This window comes from Rhopalosiphum padi, chromosome 2 (assembly GCF_020882245.1).
Source record: "Rhopalosiphum padi isolate XX-2018 chromosome 2, ASM2088224v1, whole genome shotgun sequence".
In the NCBI taxonomy this organism is placed as follows: Eukaryota; Metazoa; Arthropoda; class Insecta; order Hemiptera; family Aphididae; genus Rhopalosiphum; species Rhopalosiphum padi.
The window spans coordinates 76,702,987-76,715,164 of NC_083598.1; the positions used below are offsets into that span (position 1 = coordinate 76,702,987).

At 36.8% G+C, this 12,178-nt stretch overlaps 1 protein-coding gene and 1 long non-coding RNA gene across 5 annotated transcripts in view; one reads left to right on the plus strand and one right to left on the minus strand.

Annotated features, from left to right (window-relative positions):
- The window catches only part of LOC132921754 (homeotic protein ultrabithorax-like), a 238,853-nt gene that overhangs the window by 185,690 nt on the left and 40,985 nt on the right, over positions 1 to 12,178 (minus strand).
- Positions 1 to 12,178, plus strand: part of LOC132921756 (uncharacterized) — an 85,527-nt gene that overhangs the window by 35,353 nt on the left and 37,996 nt on the right. For all 4 annotated transcript variants that reach the window (XR_009660944.1, XR_009660940.1, XR_009660941.1 and 1 more), the window contains one exon: positions 3,116 to 3,474. This is a non-coding gene — a long non-coding RNA (uncharacterized LOC132921756). The remainder of the gene's footprint in view (positions 1 to 3,115; positions 3,475 to 12,178) is intronic.

Here is a 12,178-nt window from a genome sequence, read left to right on the forward strand (position 1 = left end):
ACGTTTGTTTTCAACACATTTATAATATGCATTCGGTGTAATATTTATTCACGGTTGTATAATGATTATTATAACGATGCCGCCGCATACGTAATTGAAAAATATGTTCGAAGCTGAGCCAAAAAAACGGATTCAATCGTTTTGCATAGAATAGCTTTGATTTATGATGTTAGGTATATCGTATACCAATGTTTGGAGTATGTCGCAGGAAAAAAAACTAGTTAACGTATTCAAATATAAAATGCAAAATTCAAATCTACGCGTACCTATTATGCATATTGAAACTGTTCAGCTGTACTTATAATTGAATGTATTAATACCAATCTATAGGTTATCGAAACGATGACAAAGCGGAATTATCTGTACCCACGCTAGAATATTGCCAAAAGGAGAAACTCATAGATCATGGAACGCGTTACAATACGCAGTAATCGCTAAAAACTGGTTTAAAAACGACCGTTTTTATTAAAAATGCATTAGGAAAATTGTTAAATTGCCAATATTTTATTGACCGATCGTATTATATATATTGAGACGTATATACTGTTGACCGTTTCGAAGGTAAGTGGTTTTACAACTTCATGTCCGCAAAAGTTTCGAAAAAAAGGTATTGTTACGACACAATAATGTTTACAATTTGTGGTAGTACTATTCGTAAAGGACTATACTCGATATGTCCTAGAGTACCTCCTATATTATACAGTAAAATATACAGTGTGTACTCGTCGTCTCGCGCGACAATGTTGCAATGGCCCGTATTCGAATATATCTACTCGACATTTCGTATCACGCGTACTTGTATGTTACAAAACAAATAATACCACAGAGATTACGTATACATAACGTGATTTTCCCGTAGATTTTCGAGATCGGACATTAAGCAGACAAAGTACATCTGTGCGGCGGGCGAGATGGATATACACCGTATCATGTGTACACATAACACGTCATATACCTAACCTATACTGCGCGGATACGAGTTACGGGCGAGACGACGATCGAGCGCGGTCGATTGTCGGTCGGTCGATCGGCCACTTAAAAAATCGTTCAAGTGGTTGAAAAATGTATTTTTTCGAAAAACACACCCGGCACACACAACAGTGTACAAATATGCACACACACATACATACACACAAACACAAATACACACATATACACACACACGCACACGAAAGTATATACGAGAAGCGCGCGCGTATAATAATATCTACAATGTAACCTTGGAGACCCGGCAACTCCGACACGTTGCCTGTTTGCCGTCGCCGCGCCGTATAGATGTATATATACGATAAAAATAAAGACTAATGTCTGCGCCGGCCGGAGAGAACTCGGAATGAAATTTGTATAGGCGGGATGGGCGGGTTATAAGCCAGTGAGATCGGGTTTGAGTATTATATTTATATATATATATATATGTGTGTGTGTGTGTGTGTGCGTGTGAGTGCGCGTTTCCCTCTCTCAAGGTTTCTTTTACTTATTTTCGTTTTTTTTTTTTTTTTATTAAATGTCACGGGCTATAAAACATAATAAATCAACGGCCGATGTGACAACGATTATAACGTATTGCCGTGGAAACACACAAGTACACCAACTCTAACGTACATAAAATATATAAACATAATATATCCTCTTTACTTCTATATATATATATATATGAACAGTATAGGCGACCAAATTTATATGTTTTATGTACGCATTATGTACGGCGTGGAAATACACAAGCACAGATATTGTCGTATATGTGTGCGTTAAGGAAAGCCCGGAGGTGGATGTGGGGAATGGGCACGAGAAAAGGACATAATTCAATGGTAAAATTTGTTCTTTTTTTCTTTTTTTTTAATAAATGTAAAATTATTCTTCACGTTCTATACCAAGTAGCAAATGCCCACGTGCGAAGACATATTCGTGTACACGTATTTTATCCTATTCCTATATAATATAACACATACGTATTTATTATTCGTATTATATACATATACACGTATTTCATAGTCGACATTCTCGATGTCTAACCGCGTTTGTAATATTCTTATATGCCTCGCCCGAACGGTAAAACATTTGCAAAGCCGTTGAAACAATTTTATTTGAATAACATTCCTATTCTTTTTTTTTTTGCAAATATATATGTATATAATATACAGTACTCTAGCGTTAAAAACACTTGTATACTACCTACTATGACTCATGTATAATATACATACAACTATATACGTTTGATATTATTTTTACATACTTTTAGTACCTATTTAAAGGTATATATCTGTTGTTAGTAGGTATACGTAAATATCTTAGACGTTATTTTATTCGCGTCTTATAAGTATGATGGGTACTATACTATACATTATATGGAGGCGTTTTTAAAAAGTTTGCATTTATAATGGCATATTATAATATTCATTAGTAAATAATAACCTATGATGAAATTTCGAGCAAATACAAAATAAGTTATGTGAAAAAATTATATAAAAAAAAAATTGTAAACCAATATAAGCATAATTTATTCAAAGTTTATTGAAATTTGGAATTAATAGTAGTTATAAAATTAGCTACCTACCTATTGAGTTATATACATATTCGTAGGAATCGTAGGATAAATCGATTTGGTAACTATATTAATATCAAATAAAAATAAATAATGTAAATATATAATGTTCCGTGGTTATGCTCCTGTTAACCATATTACTACCTACACAATATAAATGTATTTTATATACCCTTATATAAAACGTGCTAACAATTTTTATACTTTTGGGTTTTTTTTTTTTTTAAAACAGTAAGACAACACGAAATACGACCAACCTATCACTTTTTGGTAGGATATATTAGGTACATATAAGACCACTCGCTAGCGTTGATATGTAGCGGACCCGAAAATAGGATATATAGGTTCTAAATGTGTGTGAACGCATATATATATATATATATATTACGTCGCAGTCTAATCCAGAATACGTGTTAAGTACGTGGTTTACGATCCGGCTGAAAGGGGGCGCTTTCTCCCCTTTTCACGAACACACGCGCAAATACAAATAACTTTATACATTATATAATATATATATATATATGCGAACTCGTATATTATTATTACTATATTATGACGTTATGTATAATTTAGGATTCCGGAGGACTATTTGGACCACGCGTGAGAAGGATGCGCAAAGATGTATGAGATAGAAAACGCGACGCTCGCCAGGACTCGCCACAGCCAGCATTATATACACAAGGAGCGAGGGACGGCACCAGGCAGCCGGATCCAATAATACAGCAGTTATTTACGACCAATAGCTCAATTCCTCAATTTCGGGATCCCGCAGGAGCGGCTTACACGCTCGCACGCTCACGTCCCGGGGCCGCCCGCGCCAGGGGACTAGTAAACTATACGTTCGCACACTCGTCCTGATGCATTGTTGCAGCGTTGCAGCAGCGAACCGGGAGACAGGAAGACGGTTGTAATCTTCCGGCCCCATAAATCCGGTACACGCATTAATACCGGTTACTATGTTTATATATACAATATTATACATACTTTATATAGTTATATACTTGACATAATATACATACTGCACCATGCAGCGGATAGCAGCAGCTACCTATATGCCTTTTAGTCATATGGTCGCGTGCAGCAGTTTCGCTTGTAAATTTAATTTTTTTTTATACGTATGTATGCATTTTTTTCTCTCAAAATAAAAAAAACACGCAATCGTTGAAACCGTCACGTGTCACATGACTCTTATATGAATATACTACCGATCCTGTACGTTACTTTCTCACAATATGTGCGTGTACGTTTATATACGTATATATACCTAAATATTATATATTATATTCCTGCCTAGCACCGCCGCGATGGAATATTATTACTATAATATATATACTGGTATACTATATACTCTGTGGAAAAAAAACACACCATACCGAGAGTATAAACGAGAAGAATATTAATAACGCGACCGACGAAAAATACACGTTCGTTTTTAACGTGCATTTAAAAAAGTGAAAAAAAAAACCGAAAAAATAATAATAATATAATGACGATATTATTATGATGTCCGTCGTGATATTACACGCAAGCGGACGCGATGTATCGTATAATTATAAATTTAACCAAGATTACCTATATAATGTCATCATTTGTTGCCGGGTTTTAAATATTATACATGCTTTTAAAACATTGCACGATATAATGATTACATTTCTTCTTGTTTACGTACACATATTAAATAATATACTTAAATATAAATACCTATAAGACAATAATTATTGTTATTATATATTATTATGTGTGATGCTCATACGGCTGGGGCGTGTGGTCAACCAATGGCTATATAATTATTATGTACTACGACGAATCGTCGAAAAGCAATCGGCGTTCAAAAGTCGACATAAACATTAAATACACGAATACAAAGTACAGAAGAAAATTACGATAGCCGATAGATTTTTTTTTTATATTAAACATAATATTTTTCGAGAACCCTATTTATATTATAGTACATCCTCAATCGCTTCGGAATAACGGATTTAAAACGTTTTTTTGTATTGTATTTCGTCTGTCACCTACACGTGTATGTAACTCACACATAGTATCATTTTTTTTATAACATTGTACTTTTTATATTAGACGTGCAGACGACGAAAACGACAGTTATATTGTGTCCCACTCAAGTGATGTCGACCCGGCCGTCCGCGCGCCCTATAGATGCGGTATATATAATATATATTATATTATAATATGTGTACCACGCTGCAGAGGGCCTACTATAGAAATATAATGTATGGGCACGAATGAAATTGCAGCAATCATATTAACACTATACGTACTTCAAACTCGTCTCGGTTACATAACATATCAGATATTATACCTATACGTTATGATACACAGTGTTATACTTTCGGTGTCACGCGAGTCGTCTCGCCGCCAAACCCTCGAGACGTGTAGTCAAAACACATCACAATGTGTGTATAATGTATATATATATATAGGCGCCTCTTTTTATACGTATAGACTTATTCAATGTCAAAAGAAATCGATAGACACCGCGCGTATACTGCTGCGGCGACCGACAAGGACGATAATATAATATAATATCTACTATAATATTATATTATATATAGTATACAAGCGCAGTCGAATTTTAGCGAACTAACAGCTTTCGTAAACGAGATTTAGCCGTAGATTAAAAATGTTCGAAAAGTATATAATATTATAATGTAATAAATATCATCAACGCCGATGTCAAACTTAAAATAATAGAGGTAGGTATACCAACTGAACGGGGACACGGAGAATGTCCGCATATCAAGTGCGTACCTATATAATATACAAACCGCATAAACAGACTATAAACGTAGGTATTATTATTATTATTATTATGATTATTATTATTGTTTTTGTTGTTGTTGTTATCGTCGTATTTTCGTCGTCGTTGCTGTGTGTGTGTATACACTTTTGGAGTCAGCGCGTGAATCGTACGCGCGTGGATGACAGCAGAGTTATGCGACTGATTTCCCTTTCCCATTCGAAAACGCGCGCGCACTGCACCCGTAAACACAACAATAGACGTACAACCCTTCTCCCCTGGCGCCTCCACGTGTATTATGCAAAATAAATCCTCCGTGCGGCATATACAACACAACTCGCGCGCTACAGATAGTGCACCGTATACTATTATATTATGTAATACGCATATAAATATAATATTATATTATTCGCTCGGACGAACGTCTTTATATTACATCTCCAACAACAGAAATATAATATCTGATGTATATTATACATATACATATAAAATTATACCCGAGTTTTTTTTTGTACTTCTCTCGTCCTCGACTCGCACATACGTATCTATTATAAATATTACTATAAACATACATAATATATTATGCTATGATAATATATACATACATTTTGCGTGTGTACTCGCGTAACGTTGTGCGGTCATGCCGCACAATACTTATACAAACATCGCAGGCCGCCGCTAGCTTTCCATATTAACGATGATGTGTACGGGTGTGCGCACTACGGCGCGAAACATTTTTTCTATATCCCCCCCCGGAAACGCGTTATTCGTCGAAATTAACAAGACGGAAACCGTTTATACCGAGACATCCGACGACCCGAGCGTATCGCCGCAGCTAATATACGGCGGTCCACAATACATATGATTACTATGCACAGCCTCCCGATACACCTGCTTACTGATAAGGTGTATTACATATTATATCAACGAGACGTATACCGTTGCGAATAACATCACCGCCACCGATATCAGAAAAACGGCAACGGCCGACACGGCGGACCATGTCGACGACGGGCGCCCGCTCGCCATAATATAATACGCCGCCCGAATGTGCCAGTATATTATTACTATTATTATTATATATTTTTGTTTCGTGGATAAAAAAAAAAAAAAGGTCTCCGTTCGGCCATGATGGAATATATGCAGTCGCGCGCAGCCGGGGACCCGCGTAGTGCCGCCAGATGGCGAGGCCATTTTGATTTATGGCCGGCTTTATCGTCATGGCATCCTCTCCCGCTCCCGCCGGTCCACAACGAGCCCGCCGCCCAAGACTATTTTTTTATATTCATTTAAAAGGCGATATAATTGTGTGTGTGTGTGTGCGCGCGCGCGCGCGCGTGTGTACCTACCTATATATATACACTGTAATATACACGTGTGCGTTATGTAGGTATATACCACGCCGTGTCGTCTTGCCGCGCAGGGTCATAACGTATAATATATTATGGTCTGATGCGTAAACCGTGTTTTATTGCGTGTCTCCGCGCATCACAATATGTTTATACGCGTTTACTGCCATCGAGAAAAAAAAATAACGATAATAGTAATCGTCTGCCTATATAACCTACTGCACCGCCGTGGCACATAGGTGTACACAATATAATAATAATTTATATATACAGGTGCGCTGCAATATCAACGGGCGATTATTAAAAAGAGATTATGTTCGACGACAATAACTATATATACGTCCGCGAATGGTTTACGACCAGTCGCACGACGTAATAATGAATAATAAAAATGCAATTAACTATTTAATATACACCTGTATAATGTGGTGTTACATACGACGCTTATATATACCGTCCGCCCCGCAGTTAGTAGCACTTTTTCGTGTGTGAATAGTAGTATATATATATATTTATGAATAGGTATTATATTTATGTTATATGTATTACAGGTATACCCTTTACTGCCGTACACTAAAGTAAACAATTCTTCGTGGTGGCGAGCATATATGTATACATATTATGAGGTCCGATTTACGGGATTATATATAGTGTTTCGGTTTTTTTTCTTCTTATTCCTCTTAATGCCCAATAACAGCGAAACGGAAAGACCACCCTCGACCCACCTATACCTCATCTACCGAATATCAAGTATATTATAGGTACACTTTTACGTTTATAATATGAACTGCACGGTCGTTTTGTTAATGATTATACACTGCACGCCGTCTTACGCGTTTTATTGAGACATAATCGATTATTTCTATGGCCACGATCAATGGAATATACTTAGGTATAAATATATACGCGTATTATACAGGTACTTACGCAACTATTTGCGTGTCAATAATAATATATATATAAATATAACTATATTTTGTTATAACGTTCTCATCTCTATTATTAACTATATACGCGTATACCTAACTGTTGTTGTTTTTTTTTTTTTAATTCCAGCTATATTGTTTATGGGATTTAGTAAACATACCTTTGCATAAGTATAAACAATATGATAAAATATATTTTACATTTTTAAACAGATTATGGACCGGTGGGCTTATATATAAATATTAATAATCGCAGTAGAGTGTATGTAACGTCCATTTCAAGTCGACGTGATATGGTAATGAACTTATGAATATTTTTAAATTCATTTTTTCGCGCACAATTGTATCACAGCGATGTCGTTGTACGTATAGGTACTATATATTTTAACCGAGTACCTAATTCAGTTGTTACGTACGCGGAGGCCGGAGACACGTGTTTCGAGATTCGCTTTATCTATATAATATATACGGCTGGCAATACCGAATGAGAATAAAAAATAAATAAAAAAAAAAACTAGTTTTGCTCTGTCGGCCACGTGTTACCAATAAGAAACAATAAACGACCAGTGCATTTTTCAATATATTATGCTTGTAATCATCGACAAAACAGGTTAAACAATGGTTCCTTTCGACTGGTTGCCGACGAGCGTTGCCGCAGTTGTAACTATTTTATAATAATACATTATTGGAAAGCCATCATTCTGGTCTAAATATTTAATTTTCTAACCGGTTTTCCGGATTTCGTCGAGCTATCTCCTAGTGTCCGGGTGTCGCGTTACCTTAGGATATTTGATTTCCAGCGGAACTTCAATGAAATACAATGTGACCCAAGTGCGGTGCAATAAAATATTATGCATATATACCTATTGTACATACGTATAATATCTGCAGTTTTAAAATCTGCGGCGACAGAGCAAGAAAGTTAGGTTATAATATGATAGATGCAGGGACATATAAGACTGGAAGCTGAACTGAGATGCGTATCAAATTCTGTCCACCCGATCGGATTATTATGTGCTGTGTACGAAGAATATGATATTATAATAATATTTTCTACTATTATATAGAATACGTCCAGCGCACTGTAACATTTCGACCGGGTCACGGATTTGCCTATGACGGAAAACTCGTTGTCAACAATATCGATACCTACGCATGTGAAAAAAAAGATCCTCACAATTGACTGCAAAACCTTTGACTAGCTAGTGCTACGCATATATACATCGCGATGATATTATATTATCCGCGGGTACATGTCCATATTATTGCCTATACAACGCGCCGTCGTCACGGCCGTAAACCATCACGATAATAATAACGATGATAATAACATAATGATGACAATAATGATAACATTAGACCGGTCTGGGCGGTGGTGAACGCGACACAATATATTACGTTTTATTACTTACTTCCGAGCGCGGACGAATACAAACGAAAACAAATAAATAAATAAATAGTAATAAAAAAAAGAACCTCTTGACGACGACGACGATGACGAAGAAAACGAGTTGCGTGTTTACCCGTTGTCGGTCGTTCCACACGGGAAACGATCGGACGGGAAAAATAATAATAATAAAAATAAAATAAAACGACTACTCTTGACGTTATCGGCCGTTCCGTTTTCCGCATTCGTTCGCCCCTCTCACCACCCGCCACAGTACAGTAAGACTACGCGATAGGTACGCCATCTGCACCGACCAATTTTCTCGTTACGACAAAGTCGTCCACCAGAGGGCGGCACCAGAAGTGCACTCTGCGAGAGTTTGACGATATTATGAATAAAAATATACGACCACAAAATACTACCAACCCCGGACATAACGTATCGAACGCCGTATTTTTACGATAATCTTTATTTTTTTTTCACCTTGAAAGAATCGTCGAGCGTCTTCAAACTACCTATTACCGAGACTTATTAGTATTATTAGTATCACACGATCGCCAAAGATTTTTCGGGCGGCTTTTCTGGACGGCATACCACGCGCTGCAGAAGAACGAGAAAAAATAATATCATGTCCAAAAACGATGATTTCGGCTCACGCGCGTGCACGCTTATCGCCCAGAGGCTCGACTGCCTCACTCCCTCCCACCCCACCCCATAATCACCAATGCTGCCGCGCGATCATCCGATTAATTCCGTCATTAAAATAATAACCGGCCCGCGGTCTACCAATTCGTTTGTGCACACCGTGTATGCATCAATGTGAAACATTGAAACGACTGGTTTTTATCGTCGTCTCAGAAGTCGACTTGGATTATATTATACGCTTCCATGTAAACCGTATTATTATTGTGTTATTTTTTTTTCACCAATTTTTATGCACAACCGTTGACGACCCGCCTCGTTTTACAACAAACCGTTTATGATAAACGTTTTATTAAAACATAAAAATTCAAAACGATTTCAGGATTTCATTCCGCGTTTGATATAAATATATGTATATATAAAAAAAAACCCGAAGCACAAACAAAAGTTTACAGAAGGTGTTTATTTGGATTTTTAATAAATTATATAAAACACATTTCGCTGTCGCGCACCTCTAAACGAGCTTGAAAAATATAATCGACAGGATTATAATATTTAGGCGGAAAAAAACGTGATTATTATTATTATTATTATGGTCGTATATCAACGACGTTAATTAAATTCGAACAGCCTTTTGCTTCAACAACACCAACTGTATTATACCGTGTGCGGCACAAACGATATAATATTATTATATCTACGGACGAGCAAATTTACAATATTAATAATTATAATATTATGTCGCAGTAAATAATTTCACGTAATCAAATTCGGCGTAAACGCGCGACTCTCGAACTGTAAACGCGTATGATATGTACGAGTTTAGGTCGTACAGTGTACATACATACTATTGAATAAAAGCGTTTGAAAGTTTTTTTTCGGCGAAAGAAACAGGAAAAGGAAGACGTTATAGGATGGAGCACATCTCCGGCGGCCTCGACCTTCGTCCCCGGTGTGGGTCGTTTCCCGTCTTAACGTTATTGCTACTTCGCACAATCCGGGTCGCGTAATAATAATATAATAAACCGAAACGCGCCCATCAGAATAAACCTTACGATCGAAACAGTGAGTTTTCATTCAATCGTAATGCACTAAACGCCTATATTTTGCAGTACGCGAACGCACTATATTGTTATCACGCATTCGCGTGTACGTTTTTGTGTAACAACGTTTTTAAGAAGACAGAACCGCGCGTGTTTATGAAAATATAAAATATCCAAAGTGGATTTTTTTTTATGTTAAAACTAAATGCCCGATATCGTTTTTAATTATTATACCGTTGTTCTGCGTACAACGTACAAATGTTACTATTTATCATTCGCCAGCTCCTATCTCCACACGAATAATATCTAACTATAACTACATATTATATATATATATATATCGGGCGGACAAATATATTATACTGGCGTCGCGTACAACTACATGATGTAGTGTTACAAAATTAGTCGCGGTTTTGGAAAGTCGTCCTATAGTAAATATCGTATGATATATACGCACCTCCTATTAATATACCTAACCTATATACGCGCATATATAATATAGTTTGAAGAGCCCTCGATTAATAAATGTGAATTATTGCCGCGTCTGCGTTTGTTGGCGGTGGCGCTTGTTTAAGTATATGTTTATAATGTACATATATTATAATATGCGTGTCTGTGTGAGTGTGTGTGTGTGTGTATATGTATATATTGTATAGTACATGTACGATACACGCTTATACGTTTGTGTGTGAATGTGTGTGTAAAATGAGTTGCTCGTTCAAAGTTCGGTCGGGAGGGGACGACGACAATAATAACTAACAATAGGACGAAAAAATAGACGGTGTGGTCCACGACCGAATTTTATCGTCACCTACGCAGCAGTTGCGCTGCGACTGCATATTATATATAGTGTCATGGCAATAATACGCCGATCACGCGCGATCGATTGGCAAACGAAAATCGGATACGTCAAAAAAGTGAAAAATTTAATTTACTTAAAAAAAAAACGAACGCATAATATATATGTGTGCATAAGACGATAATAAACCAAAAGAGTATAACTCTATATATGAAACGGACGGTGGCCGTGAGTCGAGTAAAATACGTGTTTATCGATAAACCTAGACTTTTAACCGTTCGTCTATACCTTTATGCGTATATTATTAAACATCGATTTTTCGGATCTAAGCCGATGAAATTATAACAGTATCGGAAAATCACGAGTGTTAAGCGGTTCGCGTGCCAGTGTGCCATGTCGTGCGGAAGAGGATTATATATACCCCACCCGGCCAACCCAACTACTCGCCGATCGGTGTACTTTGTCGCTGCACAATTGGTGCGTAAATCATAACACGGGTCGCGCGTTCGCCCCTCTTAATTAGTTCGACACGGGAGAGCGTATATATATATATATATAAATATAATATATTTATAGTAGTAACTATAAAGTATAAATAGTCGTATAGAGTCGCGGTCGTGGGGGGTAGGTTATATCCACGTATATATATATAGGTATACTGTTATAGTGACATTGTAGGTGTACAGCTAATAATGAGGAAGAAAGGAGGGGAAAAGGGCTAAAGGGTAGGCA